This window comes from Natrix helvetica, assembly GCF_964273705.1.
Source record: "Natrix helvetica genome assembly, chromosome: 1".
NCBI classification, from domain to species: Eukaryota; Metazoa; Chordata; class Lepidosauria; order Squamata; family Natricidae; genus Natrix; species Natrix helvetica.
In genome coordinates, this window is record NC_138548.1 from 85,044,820 (window position 1) to 85,068,715 (window position 23,896).

Sequence of the window (23,896 nt, forward strand, 5' to 3'; positions counted from 1 at the left end):
TTTGGTACCAATTTGAGCCTATTCAGCAGTCCAAAAATGACAAACTGAACTTTGCTTTGAATATTTTTTTAAAGTGGTATACCAGAAATTAAAGGGGAAAATAAATGGGATTAGCACAAGTAAATCAAATACAGAAATCAGAAACACCTAAAATTATACAGCAGGTTGTAAATGTTTCTGCATTATGTGCCTTGCTCTACAGGAGGTTGAATCTAGGGTTATATTAACAAATGTGTGTGTGAAATTATCATGGTTACCTAATTGCATATGTAAGCAAAAGCCTAGTCATGTGAGGATATGATACCTGTTAGTGTACAAAGGCAATTAAAAGCACACCTTACAACAAAGCCACATGATGTACCATGCTCTAGCTTAGACTCCAAAAGACTATTTTTAAAAATGTATTTAAATGTCAGAAGAGAAAAGAGCAGATTCATTTCTAGTTGTGTAGAACTCCATAATTGTGGTGCAACCACTGGCCACATTGTTCTCACTGCATTGAGAGGCAGTTTAGTCTAGAGGCTAAAGCACCAGGCTAGAAAGCAGGAGACTGTTAGTTCAAGTCCCACTTTATCATTGAAATTTAATGGGTGATTTGGGGCCAGTCACACTCTTTCAGGCCCCAGGGTGGTTGCTGTGGGGAAAATAGGACAAGGAATTTGTATTGGATATGTTTGCCACCGTGAATTATTTGTAAAAATTAAATTAAAAAAAGAAATACAAATTAAATAAAATTATAAAGGGGTACCTTAAGCAGATCTTCTCTTTTTGTTGCAAAGTTGTGGCTGACCCATCACGATCCCATGGACAACATTGCTCCAGGCGGCCTTCTCTAGAGGTCTCCAATATGATGGACAAATTCTGATTAGATCAGGCAGTTCCTTATGTAATCTGATAAAGTGTATAATAGAGTTGTTTAATGGTAATGTGCATTATTATGTATTGGATCCAGGTGCTTAATGAAAACCAATGAAGAAATTGCAAAGTAAGTGTAGTACATTTTCCCACTTGCAATCAATTCCATCTGTAGCAAAATATCTTTAGAGGTATCCCTTTGTACAATACAGTGTGAAGTGATGTTCCTCAGAATAACTGCATTTTTCTTGGTCAAAATGATGAGTTTAGCCAACACAAATCTTCATTTATCTGTGAAGCATTTGGCGTTCATGAAACCCTTATCTAACTAACACGTCTATTCCTCCTATGAATATCTATGCCACAATCTATGAATCAAAATCCTTTGCTTTGCTGCCTTTATTAGCATATCTGTCTTGATTTATGCAGATTAAATTAAAATAGATTAATAGCCATAGTTTTCAGAAGCCTAATTGTGGCTTTTAACAATTTATGCTTTTCTACAATTGATTTGACATAAAGAAATTAAAATCAAGACCAGTGGAAATGGGAACCACAATACAATAGTCCCACTGTCAGTATTTCACACTATTCATCCAACTCTTTACTATATGTAATGCTGTTAATCCCACATATTTCAAAGCAAAGCAAGCAAACGAGTATCCACTTTCACCAACCCCACCATTCATATTATATATATGAAAATATTGGGCTGAGCACACTTACCAACCAATTTCAGTTTTCCTATAGGACTGGTGATAAAATCTTCCCAAAAATTTACAGTTTTTATTTTCTATATTTAAGCTTTATTCTTTCCAACTCTTTTGTCTCTTGGATAATCAATATTATTCATTGATATCATCTTACATTTCAACTATCATTTCTATTCCAGCCTCAGTTTGTTTGCTTTAATGTCCAACTTCACATTATCTGTCAAGCACAAGAAGACAGGAACCAAGGTTGTTCAAATGACTTCGAGTTTATTCCATGCTATCTCTCTACAAGAAACTGAACTATTAATGGCCAAGGCAGTTCCAGTGTTTCTTGATGAGGAAGCACTATTTCTGAAAGAGTTGCCTGTGATTTAGGGATTCTCTTTTAGGTTTCTGCTTAAATCACAGATAGGAGCTAATTCATTGAGTCCAAAATGCAGTGGTAGATATGTCAATGGAATTCAAGGAGGGTTGGATTTAGCTATCTTATGGACACAAAGGATTCCAAATCAACTTGCACATTATGATGTCTATTCTTTATTACTATTTTTACCTGTAACCTATTAGAAATTGCATTCTGGTAGTCTAACAGCACAAATTTGTCACTTAGGACAATAAGAACAGGTAGAATATTCTCTAATGGATTGATAATTGTCTGACCTCTGATGTCTTTTCCTATATCATCACTATATAAAAGCAGTCGATCAAACATAAACAAATAGACCTGTATATTTGTGTGAGGCAGCTAAAATTCACTTTGACAAGGTGGTTTGCACCTTAGAGGTGATATGATTCTCCTCTTCAAGATAAAAAGGCAATGTGATTTGATTTGTCTTATGAAGATGTCTTTTTGTGTTGCCTCACAGCTTTGAATGGCAATAGCAATTACCACAAAAGGTTTCCATGTATATTTTATGCCTCTGCAGAAACCTCTTCTAGCTATTGGACATGACAGTTGAAGTCTCAGAGGAGAGGCAAAGTAAGGCAACATGGGTGCTTTACCCTTAGAGAAGATGGAAAAAGTAAATTTCTTTGTGAAACAACTTTGAGAAGATGATGCACAAAATGCTTAATATTTTTTCAAGACAAAAACCATTGCTTTCTGGACGATTTGCTGCTTGTTGGTAGGTTATCAGCTGAAGGGTAAATAAGTCACACATATGTTAGGCCTCATTCACCTGAAGATGACAATGGACAATGATGAAAAATGTCAAAGTTTTCTCATTGCACTCATAGCTGCATAGTTAACAGTGGCTGTTTCATATGTTTTCTTGTATTTTACATTATTTATGATGTCAATATGAATCTATGCTATCTTTCTAGTAAGCCTAAATGATATTAGGCTTCGATGTAGCATTGAGAAATGTGAGTTCAAACACAAACACAAATGTAAGGAAACAATTTCTTGAGAAATGTGAGTGCAAACACAAACACAAATGTAAGGAAACAATTTCTTAAAGGCCACATAATTTCAAACTGTTTACAGTAGTTTTCAAACCAGTTTAATACAGCTGGAGAGAGATTTTAAATATTTGAAGTGTTGCAATGTAAAATACCTCTTTAACCCAGGGGAAAGGACAACAATATCTGGCTTAAAAATAAAAAGAATCAGGTTCAAGATAGCAATAGCACTTAGACTTATATTCTGCTTCACAGTGCTCTCTAAGCAGTTTACAGTGCCAGCATATTGCCCCCAACAATTTGGGTCCTCATTTTACCTACCTCAGAAGGATGGAAGGCTGAGACAACTTTGAGCCTGGTGGGATTTGAACTGCCAAAATTGCTGGCAGTCAGAAGAAGTAGCCTGCAGTATTGCACTCTAACCACTGTGCCACCAAGATGGAGATGAGTAGGAACTTCCTGATTCTTAAGGTTATCAATGAGTAGAATAGGTGGCCATCTGAAACACTAAAATCTTCTTCATTGTATGCCTTCAAACAGAAGTGTGAAGGTCATCTGTTGAAGTTGTACAGTGTGGTACAGTGTTTCTGAACCTCAGTAAGTTTAAGAAACTGGATGGGAATTCTGGGAATTGAAGTTCTCCTGTCTTAAATTTGCGGAAGTTGGTACACACTGCTCTAGTGGATCATAGTTTGAGATATATGACTTCTAAAATGCTAATTTCTTTACAGTGCTGAAACAATTATGCCATAACATATTTATTTACATTCCATTTTAGCGTTTTCTTCTGCAACTGGAGACGAGGGGGGCAAAACTTTGTGCAAGACTTCACGGCACTCACACAATGGGCATGTTGACTATATCCATCTATAGTAATTTTAATTATTAAAAGTAAAGACTATTTCAAATGATTTGTTATATGAATTGCTCAAGTAAATAAAAAGAATTAGTTGGAGTAATGATAAGATTTGGTCTTTGCATCACTTTTAATATATTTGGATAGGATATATATATATTTATTTTTATGTATCAAAAGTTCTTTGGAATTGTCTTATTATTTTAAAATAACTCTATAAAGATCTATGCAATTCTAAACATTTTTTTTTTTGGTTTTTGTTAGTTAGGCCATATACTCCTAAGATGCAATTTTAATATAGTGCATACCAAACATAACCATAATTTATGACATTTTCATCATTACTATTTCTCTTTAAAGACAGTAACAAATTATGAAATTCAGGGAAAGGGAATTTCTATGGATGGAAACCTTTTCACATTATATCCATTGCTACATAAGTGATGCTTCTGAAGAACTGTTCTTTGATGGTTCTATAAGACCAAAAGGAATTAATATTTTAGTCTTGGGATAATAAGGTTTCTTCTTTGTTAAGGATACAGTTCTTGATCTTTTCTAAGGCAGGAAGAATCTGATGAGTGGTCTTTACAATCAGTTATTGTCTTTCAAAGGATCCTACCTTGTATGTTTTTCATTGCCTGCTGCCATGTAGCCATTAATCTAGCAAAAAGGAGGATGAACATGGTTGTTGTTGGTGGTGGAAGTTGTAGTGGTGATGATGGTAAATACCACTCCTCAACTATTATTTCTTCTAATCTAGTAGTTTTATCACCTTCATCAAATCAGGAATTTCAGGATTTGTATGAGAACCATGATTGTGGCGAGATTAGATAATATCACAATAAACAAATAAATCCATCTTTAAAATATGGGATACACATATATAATACACATAAGTCTGGTAAATTCTTCTCACAAACATAGAAGTTAAGGCTTGGAACTAGAGCTCATCTGTCCCAACTTCCTGCACAATGCAGACTTATTACAGTATTTCCTCTAAACAGTCACCCAGACTCCAAGGTAGGAGAGCACCACCCAACATAGCATCTTCTATTGTTTCACAACATTTACATTTAGAATTTTTTTTTCTTGATGCCCAACCTAAAGGTACTTTTTTCAGCCCTTTGAAGCTCAGTCAAGAGACAGACACTACTGACATTCCATGCAAGCTGCTTTATTTGGTAACAGAATCTTGAAAACCTCTTCATATTTCTTTCTTTACCACCTTATGCTAAACAAAATCAAGGCAGACTAATTTTGCAATTCTTTCTGTTTCATTCTTTGTACTTTTTTCTGCAAAATAGTTTCCTAATCTACTTTTAGTTGGGGTTTTTTCACATTTTTATAATTTTTACAACCATTTATGTTATGTTATGTTATGTATCGTATTGTATCATATCATATCATATTACTGTATTTTTCAGAGTATAAGATATACCTTTTCCCCCTCTAAAAGAGGGTGAAAATTTTGATGCGTCTTATACACCAAATGTAGTTCCACCCTTTGGTCTCTGGCTCCCAGCAATTTACCTCCTTGCAGCAAACAGAGAAAATGGGGCTTGCAGAAGCGGCAAAAGTCTATGGCAATCCCTGCAGCCTGAAACAGCTGATCATCAGGAGCCCCATGCTTAAACTGAAATTGAAAATGAAACTTGCTGTTTATTGCAAGGAGGCAAATTTCTGGGAGGCAGAGGCAGATTTTTGTTTCTTCTAATCAGGCTAAACTGAAACAGGCTGTTTGCTGCAAGGAGGTAAGTCAATAACTATAAATGCCTTTAGAGTGTTCTTATTGTTAGACTTATTTTTAAAGACTGCTTTATTATTGTTCTAGACAACTTAACAAAATGAAGAAGCTTTTTAAAATAAATGTTTGATCTGAAGAGGCCCAATACTATTGTATCTTCTTTTAAATAGCAGAGAACAATGTATACTTCCAGAAAGCCACATCAATTTTAACAGCATCTTTACAAGTATAGTCTGAAATGCAACACCACAAATAGTGTATATCTTCTGTACTGTTTACTGTTTTACAAGAAGGGAAATTGCTGGGAGGCAGAGGCAGATTTTTTTTCTCTTGTTTTCCTCCCCAAAAGCTAGGTGTGTCTTATACTTTGGAGTATCTTATGTTCTTAAAAATACGGTATATTATATTATGTTAATTATTAATAATATTTTACAGAAAAAGTGACAGTTAAATGTTATATATTCTAACCCATCTTATCATCTCTCTGAACCCTATATTTATCTACTTTCAGACTGCTGTTCATAGTTTAGAAGTAATTTTTGGAATAAAAATAATTCTTTTACATTAGATTGGGGAAACACTGTCCAAGTTAGAACTTCCAGCAGACAGGTCAGACTGTCCAGAAATTGGCCATGTTTGGCGCATTTCAGGTGGTAACATGAGAGAAATCTTTTCTGATGGTGTTGACACAAAGCATTTCAACGCCACCTGCACATCTTTATAAATCAGATGGTGAAATGTGGTTAACAAAGCAAATAATAACACCCTCTATGATCCAACTCTTTTGCTGAAGGCTGTCTATAGTCACACAGGTCTCCTAGTAATATCTGATGGACTATAGACTGTCTACCCCTGAAGAAACATTTTCAAGCACAACTGAATTCAGACATAGTTTTGCTTGGACTATTCTTTCCATCTCTACCTGCTGATTTTATATTACATATTAATGTTTAAAGTGGTGGGGGAAGAGAGATATATTGGTGAGGAAGTGAAGTAATACTATTTTCTGGCTCATAGATATATTCAAAGAAAAGTGGTCATATTAAAGAAAAAGTGTGGTTCATTCTTTTCCTCCCCCTCCGTCCTCTTTTTGACTCCATTGCAATGCCTACTTAGTATAGAGATTGAATGTCCTCCATGAGTTTGTCAACAAAGCTATTATTCCACCCATTGGTCAATATATGTTCATTTTCTGCTGACTGCCTGGTGAATCAATGCATTGTACACTGATCTTTCCTTCAAGTTCATTTTCCAGGAGACATTAATGTGTAATCCTCTGTTCATCTGCATCATGCAAACACCTTTCTTCCTAAATGCTGAAATAATAATGCACCTCAGTAGGCATTCAAGGACAAAAAAAGAGATGATGAAAAAATATGTGAGTCTATGTGAGTCATTTTCTTAGTTGCAACCAGCCTGTTGTTTAATCTCTCTCATTTTTTTTTTCTGGAAAAGAAAACAGGAAAAAAGAAAATCTTTTAAGTATTTCACTTGAATTTTATTGAAAAAATAGTCCGACTATACAGCTAACATAAATAGAGGTATGATCCAAAGAATTTAAATAGAAGTTTGATATAAAGCTTTCCATATGTAATTAGTAAGAGCAGGGGTCAGCAACCTGCAGCTCTGGAGCTGCATGTGGCTCTTTCATCCCTCTGCTGTGACTCCCTGTCATTGGTCGGCACAATTGAAACGGGCTTTCGGTTAGGACAGGTAGAGGAAATAGGATACCATGCTAGGAGGAGACTCTATATGTGGGGGAACTAGACTTATAAACTTCATTTATAAGATACAACCCATCATATAGAGTAAATTTTCTATTAAATCTAATATCTTGCATTTCTACATAGAGTTCTTTTGTATATAAGGCACAAGTACTGGATATTGGCAGTAATAATTCCTCAGTAAATTATGAGGGAGCTTCTTCCAACTTCATTGAAAAACATTACTTGGCAATTAAGAGAGAATTAATAGCAAAGTATTTAGCACATTTTTCCAGATATGTATTTTCAAAAAAATTTGCATAGGATAGTATTAACTACCAAGATGGTTGCCTATTTTTATGGCCTTGCCAAAATTCAACTGAATATACTCTCAGACAGCTTTTTTTTCTCAGTGAGAGGAATATGTTCCTCTAAACATTTTTTTTTCATATTTTGATCTGGCTATAATTATAGTTTCAACAAAACTGAAGTTTGCCCATCCAATAACAATTCTGTTACAATGGATTCTTATGCATGATCTACCGTATTTTTCGCCCTATAAGAACGCACTTTTTTACTCCCAAAAAGAGGGTGAAAATCTGGGTGCGTCTTATAGGCCGAATGTAGCCACCTGGGCAGTGGTGGGTTTCTGCTGGTTGGTCAATGAACCCGGAAGCTCCGCCCCTGTCACTCACTCGCAAGTCCTTGGCATTTTTTTGCATCGGGGATTGCTGCAAGAGAGAGGGAGCAAAGACCTTTTCCGGATTGGTGGTGGTGGAGGTGCGGGCCCGTACTCACTAAAGCAAGTCCGGGGAAGTCCTTTGCGCCAGCTGGAAAAGGTCTTCACTCCCCCCCCCCTTGCAGCATACCCCGATGCAAAAAATGGCGAGATCTCTTCTCAGAAATGTTTTCTCGGGCTGGCCGGATCTCTCTCCAGATCTTGCGGCTTTTTCAGGGTTTTCTTTTTAAAAAACATCTCTCTGAACTATCTTGAAAACCTGCGATGTTGCTTTGGGAGGGGGCAGGTGGCAGCATTCGCCCCTGCCGCCCACCCTGGGCACCTGCAGCCTTGGAGCCTGCAGCTTTAAAACAAGCCTTTGCACAGCTGTCCGTCTTTCCCCTCCGAAAGCAACCTCGCAGGTTTTCAAGATCGTCTGCAGAAGCGTTTGGCGCGAACTCCTCTCCTGTTCCTTCTTCTGCGGGGGGGGCTGCCTTGCTTTGACAGCCACCTCGTTTCCAATTGGGGGGTGGGGGAGAAATCCTCTGCATGGATCCCCCCAATTGGAAGGAGGAGGCTCCATCCGCGGGGGGAGAGATCCCCCTCACATTCTGTCTGTCTGTCTCTCACTCTCCCTCCCTCCCTCCCTCTCTCTCTATCTCTCTGTGTTTCTCTCTCCCCCCTTCCTCTCTGTCTGTCACTCTGTGTGTATATGTGTATGTGTGTGTGTCTGTCTGTCTGTCACTCACTCAATCACTCACTCTGTGTGTGTGTCCCTCTCTCTGTGTCTCTGTCTGTCTGTCCCTCTCTCCGTCCCAACTGAAGAACAACCTTTTCTGTCCCCTTACCAGCCCATCCGGGAAGATGAGGAACGCGAGGGGGATCTTTAAGCAGGTGATCTTCGGCTGCTGCAGAAGCCGCGCTGCCTTCTTCTCTCTGATAGCTGCCTGCTTAAAAAGAAGGACGAGGCTCCGCTGGTTCGGAGCCCATCTGCGGGGGGGAGGGATCCCACTCGCAGGCGATCTTTAAGCAGGAGCCTCGTCCTTCTTTTTAAGCAGGCAGCTATCAGAAAGAAGAAGGCAGCACGGCTTGTGCAGCAGCTGAAGATCGCCTGCTTAAAGATTGCCTGCTTAAAGATCGCCTGCGAGGGGGATCCCTCCCCCCTCCCCCCGCGGATGGGCTCCGAACCAGCGGAGCCTCGTCCTTCTTTTTAAGCAGGCAGTTATCAGAGAGAAGAAGGCAGCGCGGCTTCTGCAGCAGCTGAAGATCGCTTGCTTAAAGATCGCCTGCTTAAAGATCGCCTGCTTAAAAAGAAGGACGAGGCTCCGCTAGTTCGGAGGCGATCTTTAAGCAGGCGATCTTTAAGCAGGCGATCTTCGGCTGCTGCACAAGCAGCGCTGCCTTCTTCTTTGTGATAGCTGCCCACTTAAAAAGAAGGACGAGGCTCCGCTGGTTCGGAGCCCATCCGCGGGGTTCCTCATCTTCCCAGATGGGCTGGTAAGTGGACAGAAAAGGTTGTTCTTTTTTTTTTTTCAAAAAGTTTTATTGGTTTTTAAAAACATTTATAGGGAAAAAGGTAGGTGGAATGGTTACAAATTTTGGCAGTTGCAAGTGTGGCAGACGCCCCCTCCCTCCAAACTCATAGGTTACATCTAAATATCAAACATTAATACATAGTCATAAAAAGTCAGCATATTAATTCTAGAAAAAATAATTTTAATCAGTTTATATAGTTATGATATATAGTCTAGATATAATTTCATTATTACTTTCGGTCTGTTTGTAATATTGTGGTTTTCTTATTCATTTTTGTGATCTGAGCATTCTTTGTGTTGCCCCTTCACCCCCCGCTGGCTGAGCTCCGGCCCCTCCCGTGTCCTGTGTGACCGTAGTAGTGTCTTCTGTTTTTTCTAGGATCGCTTTATTTTTTTCCATAAAGGCCTGTGCCTCTATGGGTGTGTTGATTCTGATTCTTGTCTCCTCCCAGAATATCAGCATACCTTCAGGCATCAACCATCTAAACCACACCCCCTTCTGGTATAGTTTATTCGCCAATTGCGAATAGCTTTTCCTTTTCTCCCTAATTTTTTTGGGAATCTGCTTTAGAACGGTTATCTCCCTGTCATGGTATGTCAGTGTTTGCCCCCTTTGTACACCCAGGATTTCATCTCTTGTGCTTTTCCTAAGGAATTTAATATGAACCTCCCTGGGTACATTGTGTGTTCTAGCATATGAGTTTACTCTATAAGCCAGATCTATCTCCCATTCCATCTGCTGTTTATCTTTATGTATGTATTCAGCAAGAATATTAGTCATAATGTCCCTTATGTTTTCCCCATCTACTTCTATTACATTTTGAAATCTGAGATAAAAGGACATTCTCTCAAACTCTGTTTTCATTTGTTGGATGTCAACCTAAGACTACAGAGATGGACTTTCAACAAATGCTTCAACAAATTTTACAGGGACAGGAGGAAATCAAGAAACAGTTAAGGGAGATGAAAGATGAAATTAAAGAGAATCAAGTCCAAATTTATAAGAACTCACAGAGACTGGACCTTGTGGAGGGTGGGGTGGCGGAGGCGAGAGGGGGGGTAGAGGCCTTACAGAAGGGAAACAAAGAGAAAAGGTTGTTCTTCAGTTGGGATGGAGAGAGGGACAGACAGACAGAGACACACACAGAAACACACACACACAGAGTGAGTAATTGAGTGAGTGACAGACAGACAGACACACACACACAGACACACACACACATATACACACAGAGTGACAGACAGAGAGGAAGGGAGGAGAGAGAAACACAGAGAGATAGAGAGAGAGGGAGGGAGGGAGAGTGAGAGACAGACACACACATACAGAGTGACAGATGGAGGAGGGAGGAGATAGAGAGACAGAGATACAGAGGCAGACAGACAGACACACAGAAAGAATGACAGAGAGAGACAGAGAGGGGGGAGGGAGAGAGAGACAAAGAGCTACACACAGAGAGAGAGACAGACAGACAGACACACAGATAAACAGAAAGAGAGAGAAAGAGAAAGAAAGGCAGAAAAAATGAAAAAAGAAAAGAAAAAAAGAAAGTGGGAGAGAGAGATGAAAGAAACAAACAAAGGAAGAAAACTTATGACCACAATTGAGCCCAAAATTGAGTGGCAATTGAGCCCAAAAATCTTTTTTTTTCTAGATTTTCCTCCTTTAAAATTGGGTGCGTCTTATATTCCGGAGCGTCTTATAGGGCGAAAAATACGGTATATCTACTGTATAGGTGTAAACTTGGAGGAAAAATGCCTTAGAATCCACTTGTTAAAGTTTATTCCAAGTTCATTAGTACTCTCTGAGCTTGTTTTTCCCCCAAATGTTTCATTACCCAAACTAGGTAATGTGCTTTCAACCCTGAGCTATAAATATTCTCTGTTACTGCAATTCTTAAGTAGTGGCATATATACTTATGCACATTTACTTACTTGGTTATTTACTTATTTATTTACTTATTTATTTGCTTGTTTGCTTGTTTGTTTAGTTAGTCTTTCATAGGAACCTAACAAAAATGGGATGTTTAAATTAATAGGGGAAAAAAGTATTGCTTCTTCTGAACTAGTTCTGAAGCATGCAGGGCCCTAATAAAAGACATGTCAACTCCTGATTTTTTTAAAAATCAAAGCAGGATGGTACTAAACCTGTAAATTATGTATTGTAATACAAATATATACTTTAAGGTAAAGTGAAGATCGCACGTTGGATATTTTACATATCTGATTTCGGAGCTGAATGTTAAATGAATAAACATGATACCAAAAGTGATGTCCCTGGGGAAAGGAAAAGCAATACTTTACTGCAGTTTTTTCACTAGCTTTAAAAATAATTAGAAGTAAAACAATTAAGCTGTTTCACTGCAATCTGTTTTGAAATTTCTTCAGCTTCTCCTTCAGAGTTTGTGCTAGCAGGAGAAGCTGAGAGGACTTCTCTATTGTAACATTGGCTGAAGGGTTAATAGCAAGGATCCACAATCCCTGGGCTGTGGCCCACTACCATACCATGGTCTACTCAGAACTGGGCTATGTGAGAGATGGTTCAGTGCACATGTGCACACACAGTTTCACTCACATGAGTTGTGAGCTGGCATGCACGCACATGCAATGAAGCTCAATTTGGAGTTGAGCTGCATGCATGCACACTGGGATTTTGCTTACCTGGCTCAGTTCCCCTCTGTCTCCCAGCCAGGTCATCAAGCTGCAAAGTTTGGTAACCGTTGGTTTACAGAGTTGCATTAGGGATGGTCAGCCCCAAATCTCCAAGAGATTTGGACAACAGATGAGGAGGAAGTGAGCAACAGACATAAGCAGGGGTGGGCTGCTACAGGTTCGCCCGGGTTCAGGAGAACTCATAGCTAACGTTATGGCCGGTTTGGAGAACCTCCAAATCTCACCCCTGGCTGGGATTGACCACTGAAGTCGTATTTTCTGCAATTGAGTTTGGAGCAGTTTACCTTAAGTTTGTATCTATTGTGTGATCGTGTATTGTTGCAGTTGATCAGGATGGCAGGTGCAGTGAAGGGAGGTGATGGAGAGAGTATGATGCTTCTTTGTCTCCATGTACTTGCTAGTTAAGAGCTTTGGGAAGTGGATGTGCAGCAGATTCATTTGGTAGATTTTGGGTAGATGGATAAATAAATATAATAATTGGTTAAATATATATATAGACATATAGATTGATATGAGAGAGGTGGGGGGGGGGGGAACCAGCAGCCATAATTGTTGCCAGCCTCATCCATATGAAGGTCATCCAAAGTTATTGGCTTCAGCAAATGTCTTGGAATTGCTTGTAGTTTATAGAGAAACTAGCCCGCCAGCCCACCTAATGCCTCCTTGGCAGGTAGTAAGTTTTAATAAGATGCATAATACTTAGGGTGATGGCTATGAAGAAGTTAGGGAATATAAAACCAACAAATCAAAGATGGAAAAATGCACATGGATATGACTGTGCTACCTTCAGATACATGGATTTTCATGACAATTCAGGCTATCAACTATTCAGACTATCAGCTCGGTGGTGATGGAAAAAGTGGACCCCTTGCAATAGGAAGGTAACACGATCTATAACTAAATTTCCAATTCTGATGCAGTTATATTGATAACTTTATTAATCTTTTTGCTAGAAGGATAAGAAACAATAATAAGATAATGATCACTGACCATCACAAAAGAAGATAGCAGCCAATTGCAGGAAGAGGATTGAGTCAAACCAAAGGCTACCACTTACACATATTTTTTCATTTGTGTTTCAACCAAGGCTGGGCAGAGCTCTTTTCCTGAGTTTAAATAATAAACCTGAATTTTCATATTCTGGAAATAATGAATTTATTCAGTTAAATAGACTGTTTTGTTATAACCTATAATGTAAAGCCTCTGCTGGAAAATTGGTTGCCCCAGATTGTGGTGATCTTCTGGATTATTTGCAATGGAGTCTCCTCCCTACAATATTGTGGATTTGGGCTATGCTACATTATTTTCTTCTTTCTCTTTTTTTTAAAAAAATGGGGATGTGAAGAATGTTTATAGCAATCCAGTCAGCAGGTTGAATATGTGCTTAATATAAAGGGATAGTGGGGAAGGAAGGATGTCTATGATTCTTGAAACATGAATAATATTAATCTCTGTGGCAGAGCAAACAAAAAAGATGAGGCCTGGCAAAATCCATTTTGAGACATCAAAACCGATAAAGCAGAAAATACATGCTGATGAAGGATATCATTTTGTCAATCTGTCAAGAAATGCACCCAATGACAATCTAAAATGCAAGGATAACCAAATAAGCTGAAATAGTTGGTAGAAGTGATTAAAGCATAATGGATGGTGATGTTTTGAGATTTATTTTATTTCAGCATATATATGCTTCTCATGGAATGTGGCTCATTTCTTTTCCTTTTAGGTGGCTACCTAAAAGCCACCTAAAGAAAGGTTAAATATGATAATATCACAGCCAAGAGGGCTTTGCCCTCTTCTCTGCATAAGGGGAATCTTTGGAGGGGAAACAATACTTTCTCTCGCCCCCAGTTCTGTTATTCAGTTGTTGCTGACATCCTGATTCCCTTGAAGATACCCTGTTCACATTCACCTGAATGCATAATCAAGGTCGATATTTCTCAGCTTCTAAGATGTAGATTAACTCCCAGAATCTTTGAGCAAGCATGTTGACTGAAGTATTCTGGGAGTTGAAGTTCATGCATCTTAAAAATTGTTAGAAAGTCTGATCTAGGTCTTTTCATATCATATGCAGCTACTTATATCTCCCCATTGGCTCCTAAGCTTTATTATCCTATGACTTCCAGCCTGTTTGCCAGCTTATGTCCTTGCTAAAATTGATGATCCATTTATGAAATTGATGTGTTTCTCAACCAAAAAGGAATCAGTCTATATTGACGTTGATAGTGCTTAAGCAAGCCATTTCAGTATTAAGCAAGAAAAACAGATATTTGAACAAAGCATGGTAGCATCCCTTTTTCTGTATCTTCAAAAATATGTAAGTGTTGTTACATTAACAGATTTTGTGAGCCTTATTTATTTTACATGGTAGATTACATAATTAAGAAAATAATAAAAAGAAGAGCTGCAAGGTTGTTTTGAAGGACATGATTCAATTTGATGGTCAAACAATGTTATTTACATAATTTCTGTATGCATCTTCCTTCTGATTTTTCCTTGCTTTTAATAAACTATAAGAGTTTTCTTTCTTTGGATACACTATGTATTGAAAAGCAGCTTTTCTTTTCAATTCTAAATCTTATTCTGAGTGAAAATTGTTCTCCAGCACAACTTTTCTTTTAATTAAAAAAATGTCTAATCTTTGAGGAGGACATAATAAGAATTTATATGTCATGGAATAATTTGTAATATTTAATTACATGCTATGCAGTAAGACAATTTCACAATCACCTTTCAGCACATAGAGACAGGTGAGAACTAGAGATCCAGGTCTCATTCAGCAGCTGAGGTTGGCAGTTTCCTTTAATGTTCTAATATGGGCATTTCTTTATCAGGGAAAATTAGAAAACTAGATTATTCTAATTTATGAATTTTGCAGTGCACAAGCTTGAAACTTCTTAGGATTCACTCCATGTGGAACTCTTCAGAAGCTATTCCTAAAACAACAGCATAGCCACAGAAAATTGGAGAAAAAAAAATAAAGTATGCAGTTTAAAGGACATAGATGGCAATGACAAAAGATACAAAGAGTAAGAAATTATAACTTTCACTAAAGTTATAATTGACAAAAGCTGCTAATTATTACTTAATGTATCTTCTCAGAAAAGTATACCAACTCTTTTCTGGTAGTTGTTATCTGCTTGATTCTGCTTCCCTCAAGGCTGATCATGCAGTCATAGTTATGTAATAAAGTTTTTTTCAACATTGGGTTCATGTCTATGATAAAATATGAAGTGTTTGGAGATTACACACACACAAATGCCAGTGGGGTGTATGGGTTAAGGTGCTGGACTAGGAAAGGGGAGACCCAAGTTCTGACCCCTAGACATGGTAGATCTGGGTGACTTTGGGCTGGTTATTAGCAATAGCAGTAGCATTTAAGCTTATATACTGACCCACATTGCCCATTTATTTAGTGTACGGCATATTATACATGGGTTTACAATACATAGTAATAATTGACCTAAATTAAAGCACAATAAAATATGAATGTTAAAAAGATCAGATAATATTCTGATTATTATATTCAGATAACAATGTCTAGGCCATCTAACCATTAGATGATTTATATGAAAACATCAGATACTGGATTAGTATATACTGTCAACTTATATAGCATTTTATAGCACTCTCTGGGTAGTTTACAATGTAAGGATTATTTGTATATTACACCCAACAACCTGAGTCCTCATTTTATCACCCTCAGAAGGATGGAAGATTGAGTCCATCTTGAGCCTTGACAGGATCAAACTCCAGCTATGGGCAGTTTGCCTGCAATAATGCATTCTACCCACTGCACCAATGGCTGCATTCTCTCTCAGCCTTTGCCTGGGATTTAAAAAAAAAAAACAATTTACCAACCTGTATTGAAACAGTGGGTAGATTTTAATAAGAATTATGAGATTAAAGATGCTCTTATTGATCTTCATCTTGCATCAGGATGATGGTGATGATGATATACACATATAAGAGAAAGAAAAAAGTGTTTTTAATGATTGATAATGTACCTTTTCTCTTTTGTGAATCCCTCAGGAAAGAAAAGAAAGAAAGAAAGAAAGAAAGAAAGAAAGAAAGAAAGAAAGAAAGAAAGAAAGAAAGAAAGAAAGAAAGAAAGAAAGAAGAAAGAAAGAAAGCTCTATGCAAAATTTTGATAGAGACATATATAAAATACCAGAAACAGAACAAATGGAATTATTTCAGGAAATTTGAGAAGTTGTCCAATGAAAAATCCAATAAAGGTAATTAGGTATATACATATATATATTCCAATATAACATATTCAATATATCATACTATGGCATGTACTCTTACTAGAACATGAGCTTGGTACAGTTCCTACTCATCTATGACATTTGTTTCAGGTTGTTAAAGCAGAGTAGAATAAGTTCTAAATGAGGCTATTCTGATGGTGATTTATTTCTGATGAATTTACATTACAGTTTTTGGATTTTGGGATTGCAAAATTGAAATAGCAATGGATCTAGCTTGTCTGCATGACTCCTATAGATGTGTCTGACTTTGTTGACAGCTTTCCATGTTCTGAAAGTTAGTGCCAATTGTGACATTATTGTGGAACATAATGTTTTGGGAAACTATTTTTTTCTTTATGTGCTCTACAGTTGGCTGTAGCAGCTTGATAATGTTGTGATGCTTTATATTGTCCTGCAATGGATTTTGCTACATTCTAATCAGAGCCATGAGAAACATTCAAAATCATTTTTCTGGTCATCAGGACAAATTTTTCAGGTGTATTATAATTTTCTCATGAGATTAGAATAGTCAATATTCAGAACCTGAAAAACTAGTTTGAATGGGATGAAAAGCTTATACTTCATTCTGTGTAAACCATGGCTTATTTTGAATAGACTGACTAAATTCTTTGAATCATTTCCGTCTGGCCCAGCTATAGGCAGAAACAATTTTAGTTAGTAGGAATTCATCTCTGTCAATCCTCCCACACCTCTCATTGCATTTAGACTCTCTGCAGCAATTGATTTTAATTTTCTTATAGAAACTGGAAAATTGAAATGCCTTCTTAGCAAGACACAATATTGCTGAGTCCTCCTCGGACACAATGCCCAGAGGATTCTATGATCTGCTTGTTTACTAAATGAAAACTGAACTGAAGATAACTAGAGGCTAGCATGCCATAGGTTTGCCATCACGGCTCTATGGCATTTCAGACTGGTGACTGTTCAGTCTTTTCTTTAAAATCTCCAGGGATGAAGCACGTACAACTTCTGAAGGCAAGCTGTTTCATTGGCTAATTGTTCTCATTGTTAAGAAGTTTCTCCTTAATTCTGAGTTGCTTCTCTCCTTAATTAGTTTCCATCCATTGCTTCTTGTTTTGCCTTTTGGTGCTTTGGAAAATAAGTTGACCCCCTCTCCTTTGTGGCGGCCCCTCAAATACTGCAATACTGCTATCATGTCACCCCTAGTCTTTTTTTTTTCTCTAGAGTGGTCATACTCAATCCCTGCAACTGTTCTTCATATGTTTTTCACTCCAGGCCCTTAATCATCTTAGTTGCTCTTCTTTGCACTTTTTCCAAAGTCTCAACATCTTTTTGTAAAATGGTGACCAAAACTGGATGCAGTATTCCAGGTATGGCCTTGCTAAGCCTTTATAAATTGGTACTAATACTTTACTTGTTTGAGTCTGTGCCTCTGTTTATACAACCAAGGATTATATTAGCTTTTTTGGCTGCTACTGCACACTGCTGGCTCATGTTTAAGTGATCGTCCACTAGAACTCCCAGGTCCCTCTCACAGTTATTCTTTTTGAGCCAGGTTTCACCTATACTTGCACTTTTGGTTTTTCCTGCCTAGGTGTAAAACTTTGCTTTTCTCTGCATCAATTTTCATTTTGTTGGATGGAGCCTATTGTTCAAGTCTGTTGAAATATGTTTGGATGCTGAGCTTGTCTTCTAGGGTGTTAGCTATTCTTGCCAGCTTAGTGTCATCTGCAAATTTGATGATTTCCCCTTTTATTCCCTCATCTGAGTCATTTGTGAAGATTTTGAAGAGTACTAGGCCTAATATGTGATATTTGTAGCTTTATTAGGAGGTATTGTGAACAACTGATGACCCTCAAATCTGTATTCAATATTTTAAAAATGTCTCTTCTAAGTAACTTTTTGAGAGGGTTGTTGGTTGAATTGGTTTAAATGTTACTATCGACATAGGTTAGTTTACTTATAGTATTATACATATAGTATGGTTTATTTACAGTATTATACAGAAATAGTTACAATATTATAACCCGTATAAAAAAATTCCACTGTTTTGAATGGAGAAGTTGTTCAAAAATAGGGCATTTTTTATTTTTTTAAATATTTTTGAGCTTTTATTTGTATATGTTCTTCATTTGTATGAACCTTACAGATTAATCAGTTAATAAAAAAGAAATAAGGGTTAAGACATTTGTCAGAGGTATTTACCTATTTTAGTGAGAAAGTGAACACACATATGTATTGTATAATTGTATGCTGTCGATCAGGAGTCCCCAAGCCAACTGTGGTATGCAGAGCAATACTGGTCCTCAGCCTGTTGTGAACTGGCCCATGTAAGCGGTAGGCATTTGTGTGTGAAGCTGCATTTGTGCAAGCCACATGTGTGCACCCAAAACCATCCCTTCCCCTCCCGCTGCCACCATTGCTGTCAATCTGAGGAGACAGAAAGATTGGAGACTGCTGCTATAGATACAATGTCTTGAGTTGTATGACGTTACAGAACCAGCCTGGTATAATGATGAAGGTGCACCCTAGAAACCAGGACTCGCCTGAGTATGAAAACTAGTTGGGTGAACTTGGGCCAGTTACTCCCTCGTAGCTGGAAATAATAGAAAATAATCTACCTTTTCTTCTCACAGATGTCATTATGCCTTTCATATTAAAAGCTTTGTGGCAATTGGACCATAAAGAGGTTGAAGAAATTTAATTTTGGGATGTCTGAGACATCTACTCTTTCTAACAAGTTTCAGAAACACCAAATGAAAAAAAAAGTCTAGTCTTTGATTAAAGACCTTACTTTTAGGTATATTTACTGTGTACATTTTGTGTTTTGATTTCATATCAGAGATTGCATGCTTTTTCCTGAAATTTCACTTTAGAAAGTGCAGTTAAGAAATAATGCCGCAAATTTTCCAGTGACTCTGGTGGGAGAGGCTACAAGAGGGTTTGTTACAGCCCCTCCCACCTTCATCACTGAAAATCAGCGTTCAGGTAAGGACCAACGCTCATTATCTTTCTAAAATTCTCTGACTTAAATACATTCATTCTTAATTATTAACATTAGCAGGCTGAGATTAAATATGATATAATGATATCTGGGGTAGTTCATCATGTCCTTGAGTCCATCTGCTACATTAAAATTCCTCCTTCAAAAGTCTGATTATTTTCTAAATTACTTCAGATATATAGCCCTGACTTTCAATCCAACAAGGACATCCAAGATGTATGAATTACTGATAGTGCTTTTCAAGTGTTTTTCTTTTCAGGTATTATGTTTCCAAGCCTCTGCATTCAATTTTAAATTGATATTTGGATTACTTTATTCAAAGTAGTTTACATGAGTATCAAGGATTAAAAAAACGGTATCCACACTCTATATCACATTCTACTTGAGAAAGATATGTTAGCTATTTTTCAAAATTTTTATGGTGTTGGAATAGGCATCCACAGAGGAAACAAAAGGATAAATGACAACATGTGCCATGATCTAACCATGTAAATGACATAAATGTTAGGTACTTTTGTCAGACATTTTGGCAGCATTGTGGTATAGCATTGTGATATTTATTAGCACTTCCTCCCTCCCTCCCGCTTCCCTGTATTCTACTATACTCAATACATGTTACATGGATGGATATTATAGGCCATCTTTTTTGCAGCTCATATAAACATTTCTTCAAGTGATCATTCCATGTAGCTTGAAAATGTAAAGCATTGTAAGACTTAGGAACCAGCTAATAGGTTGACCAGAAATTTAGTGTGCATATATCAAAAACTTTTACAGACTTTTTTGTTTTGGTGTTTTATGGAGACACAATAATTATTAAATTTGGGAAATGCTTGAGTGTTGAAATGATTTATCTGACATTGTTATCTGAGTTGACAAAGTTACAAAAAATAAGATGATACCGTTAGGAGATGGTTATTTGTCTTTACGACAGGCACTTTGATCACAATCTAACTATAGGAAATTGCCCAATAGCTCAAAAGAAGCAATCTCTGAACATGTTTTGTCATGGCATGACATCCATTATGCTAAGTCTCTAAATTACATCATCCAGGAGAAGTCAAACAATGATACTGCAAATAAGAATTCTTAGTCGAAGGGGTTTGCATTCTTAATCCAAGTTCATATTTATTGCACTTGTTCTTGGAACACATTGATAAACCAAAAGCCCTGACAAATGCTTATTCCATGGCAAGCTGTTTTTCAAGTTCAGCATAAAAGAGTCCCCCCCCCTTTTTTTTTTTTAAAGGTTCTGGGTATGTTTTGTTGTTGTTGTTGTTCTGCTGAGCAGACTCTTCCAGCAGATAAATTCTGCAAAACCAATATATAGCCTGTGGAGTATTAAACTGCAGGATGTGCAGCAAGTACTTTCAGGACAAAAGAGAATGAGAGTATTTTTGTTTCATGAAAGCACTTCTAGTAATATGCCTTGTGCATTCAGCTTGGGAGGAGTTATTCTTTTATTATATAAAAAAGAGGAAGACATGCTGTCCACTGGCTTTTACATAGGCTCCCAAGTCCTTTGAAGACTGGGGAAGTACTGTCCTCTTTTTCATACAGGTCACTTTCAGTCGGAGTGTGAATTTGATGGCAAGAGAGAAGTGCCTTCTCTCCTTGTTAGTGTAAAGGAAAGCTTTCATGCTGATATCATCACTCTTTTTCTGCATTTTTTGGGCACTGACATCAAGTCAAAAGCATTTTCCTTCTTCAGTGAGAATGAAAGAGGAGCTGAATAGCTGTCTTATGTGCTGCCTAGAATGACAGGTCAGTGACTCAGACTAAGGAGACTCAGGGCAAATATTGAATAGCAAATGTGGTTGCCTGCACTTGCTTTTGCATTCGTGCCCAGTCTTCTAGAGGTCATTGTCAGAATGATCATAAGAATCTGTGGTGAACAGTTTTCCTACAGGCTTTGATTGTCCTTTGGTCTATTTATTTCTCAGTATTTTAGAACAGTGTTGCTTTTCAGTATTTCTTTTGGAAAACCAAACAATGAATTTCAGCATGCTATACAAATGACAATAATTGAAATTGAATAATTGAAATACAAATGAAAATATTTACAGACCCCCTCGCATCCTGGACATAAATTGTTTCAACTGCTACCCTCAAAATGACACTATAGAGCACTGCACACCAAGACAACTAGACACAAGAACAGTTTTTTCCTGAACACCATCACTCTATTTCAGTGACGTGCGGTGAGGTTTATGACTGGTGAGGCACTGACACAGTGCTGAGTTTCAAATATTTTTAGACTTGTGGACTTCAATTCCCAGAATTCCACAGCCAGGCATGCTCAGTTCCAATTTAAAGCGACAGCATTTGTTTTTCTCTTTTGCTCCTTCTTTCTTTTTCTTTTTCTTCTCCTTCCCCTCCTTCCTCCCTCTCTCCCTTCCTCCCCCTCTCTCAAACACACACACACACACACACACACACACACACAAGTTGGATTGGACTATCTCTCCTACCCCTTCCCTCTCTCACTCACTCTCAAACAAACCCCCACACACACAAAAGTTGGATTGGATATCTTTTCCAGTGGCTTGAAAGCAGCTCCTCTGCCATCCCCCCCCCATTCCCCTGCTGCCTTTCCCAAACACCTCCACCATTGCAAATGCAGCCTGCTGTCTGGGTGGGAAATGCCTGGAACACAATAAAGCCCACCCACCACCTCCTGCTGGCAGGCTGGGGTGAGAGGAGAGGCAGAGAAGCCGGAGAAGAGCCGAGCCGAGCCTTCCAAAAGAAAGAGGCTGGGGGGAAGTGTGTGTACTACAGCATGGCTCTTTGCCTGGCTTCCTGCCTCCTCCTGTGGTCTCCTCAGTGCTCGCTTGTGCTCTCCCTCCCCAAGTGTAGTTTGATTGCAGGTGGAGCCACGTTGCCTTTTCAAACTTGTAATCAGTGAAGCTGGGCTAGATTTTTATATAGTTTTATCCAGCTGTGTGTGTGTGAGAGAGAAATGAATGGGGGCCTGGGGAGAAAGTCACTACACTTGGGGAGGGAGAGCACCAGTGAGGTTAAGCAGAGTCATCCACGGTGAGGCAGCAACTAGCTCAGCTTTTTCCTTTTACTTTTTTTTTCATGATGAGAGTGGTGAGGCTGTGCCTCACTTGCCTCACCTGACTGCACGTCACTGCTCTATTTGTACCCTATGACTATCATTAAGTGTTGTACCTTATGATTCTTGACAAATGTACCTTGTCTTTTTATGTACACTGAGAGAATATGTATCAAAGACAAATTCCTTGTGTGTCCAATCACACTTGGCCCATAAAGAATTCTATTCTATTCTGTCCTATCCTATCCTATCCTAACCTATCCTATTAATTTAACATGATACCTGGATGTATTGAGTCATGTATTGACTCAGCCCTGCCGAGAAAACCAGTTCAGTGGGTGTGGCAGGCCTGGGTTGCTGCCAATTCCAGTGACCCAGGCCACCAAGTTACTACCAGTTCAGCCGAAACAGTCAGAACTGGTAGGGCCCCTCCTCTGATATGGATTGATTTATTTGCTCAACGTATAGGTGATTACAGAATGTATTCATATTTAGAAATTGGAAGTAACTAAAAATAAAGACTGCCATATTAAGACTGTAAACCTACACCCACTTACTTGGAAGTAACTCCAATTGTACTCAAAGACTTATATGGGTAGCTCTTTTTCTAACAAGAGTCATGGTCAAATATGAACCTTTGAAAACAGACAGATAATGTATGCCAATAAATTGAAAGCCATTTAAAGTAGGCCATAACCTACCACTAGATAAAGTAGAAAAATGTGGGTTAGACATCATCACCACCAGATGGATTATAACTGGCTGACCAACCACACTCAATGTGTAGTCCTCAATGAAACTGCATCTACATGGAAGGAAGTATGCAGTGGAGTACCCCGAGACTCTGTTTTAGGCCCAGTATTCTTCAACATCTTCATCAATGATTTGGATGAGGGGAAAAATGGGGAACTCATCAAATTTGCAGATGACACCAAGCTGGCAGGAATAGCCAACACTCCAGAAGATAGGCTAAAGATACCGAAGGATCTTGACAAACCTGAACATTTGGCACTATCTAACAAAATGAAATTCAATGGTCAAAAAAGTAAGGTTCTACATTTTGGCAAGAAAAACAAAATGCACAGGTACAGTATAGATGGTACCTTGCTAAATAGTAGTAACTGTGAGAGGGATTTGGAATCTTAATGGACAACCATTTAAATATGAACCAGCATATTTGGCAGCAGCTGCCAAAAAAGCCAACACAATTCTAGACTGCATAAGCAGAGGGATAGAATCAAGATCAGGTGAAGTGTTAATACCACTTTATAATGCCTTGGTAAGGCCACACTTGGAATACTGCATCCAGTTTTGGTCGCCACGATGTAAAAAGGATGTGGAGACTCTAGAAAGAGTGCAGAGAAGAGCAACAAAGATGATTAGGGGACTGGAGGCTAAAATATATGA

General features: G+C 38.0%; 1 protein-coding gene across 4 annotated transcripts in view; it reads left to right on the top strand.

The window, feature by feature from the left end:
- LRRC4C (leucine rich repeat containing 4C) overlaps positions 1 to 23,896 on the top strand; it is an 862,092-nt gene that overhangs the window by 465,441 nt on the left and 372,755 nt on the right. For 3 of the 4 annotated variants that reach the window (XM_081938166.1, XM_081938164.1, XM_081938167.1), the window contains one exon: positions 16,228 to 16,433. The gene's annotated coding sequence lies outside the window, so the exon portion shown is untranslated. The remainder of the gene's footprint in view (positions 1 to 16,227; positions 16,434 to 23,896) is intronic. The other variant, XM_081938168.1, reaches the window with a different exon arrangement.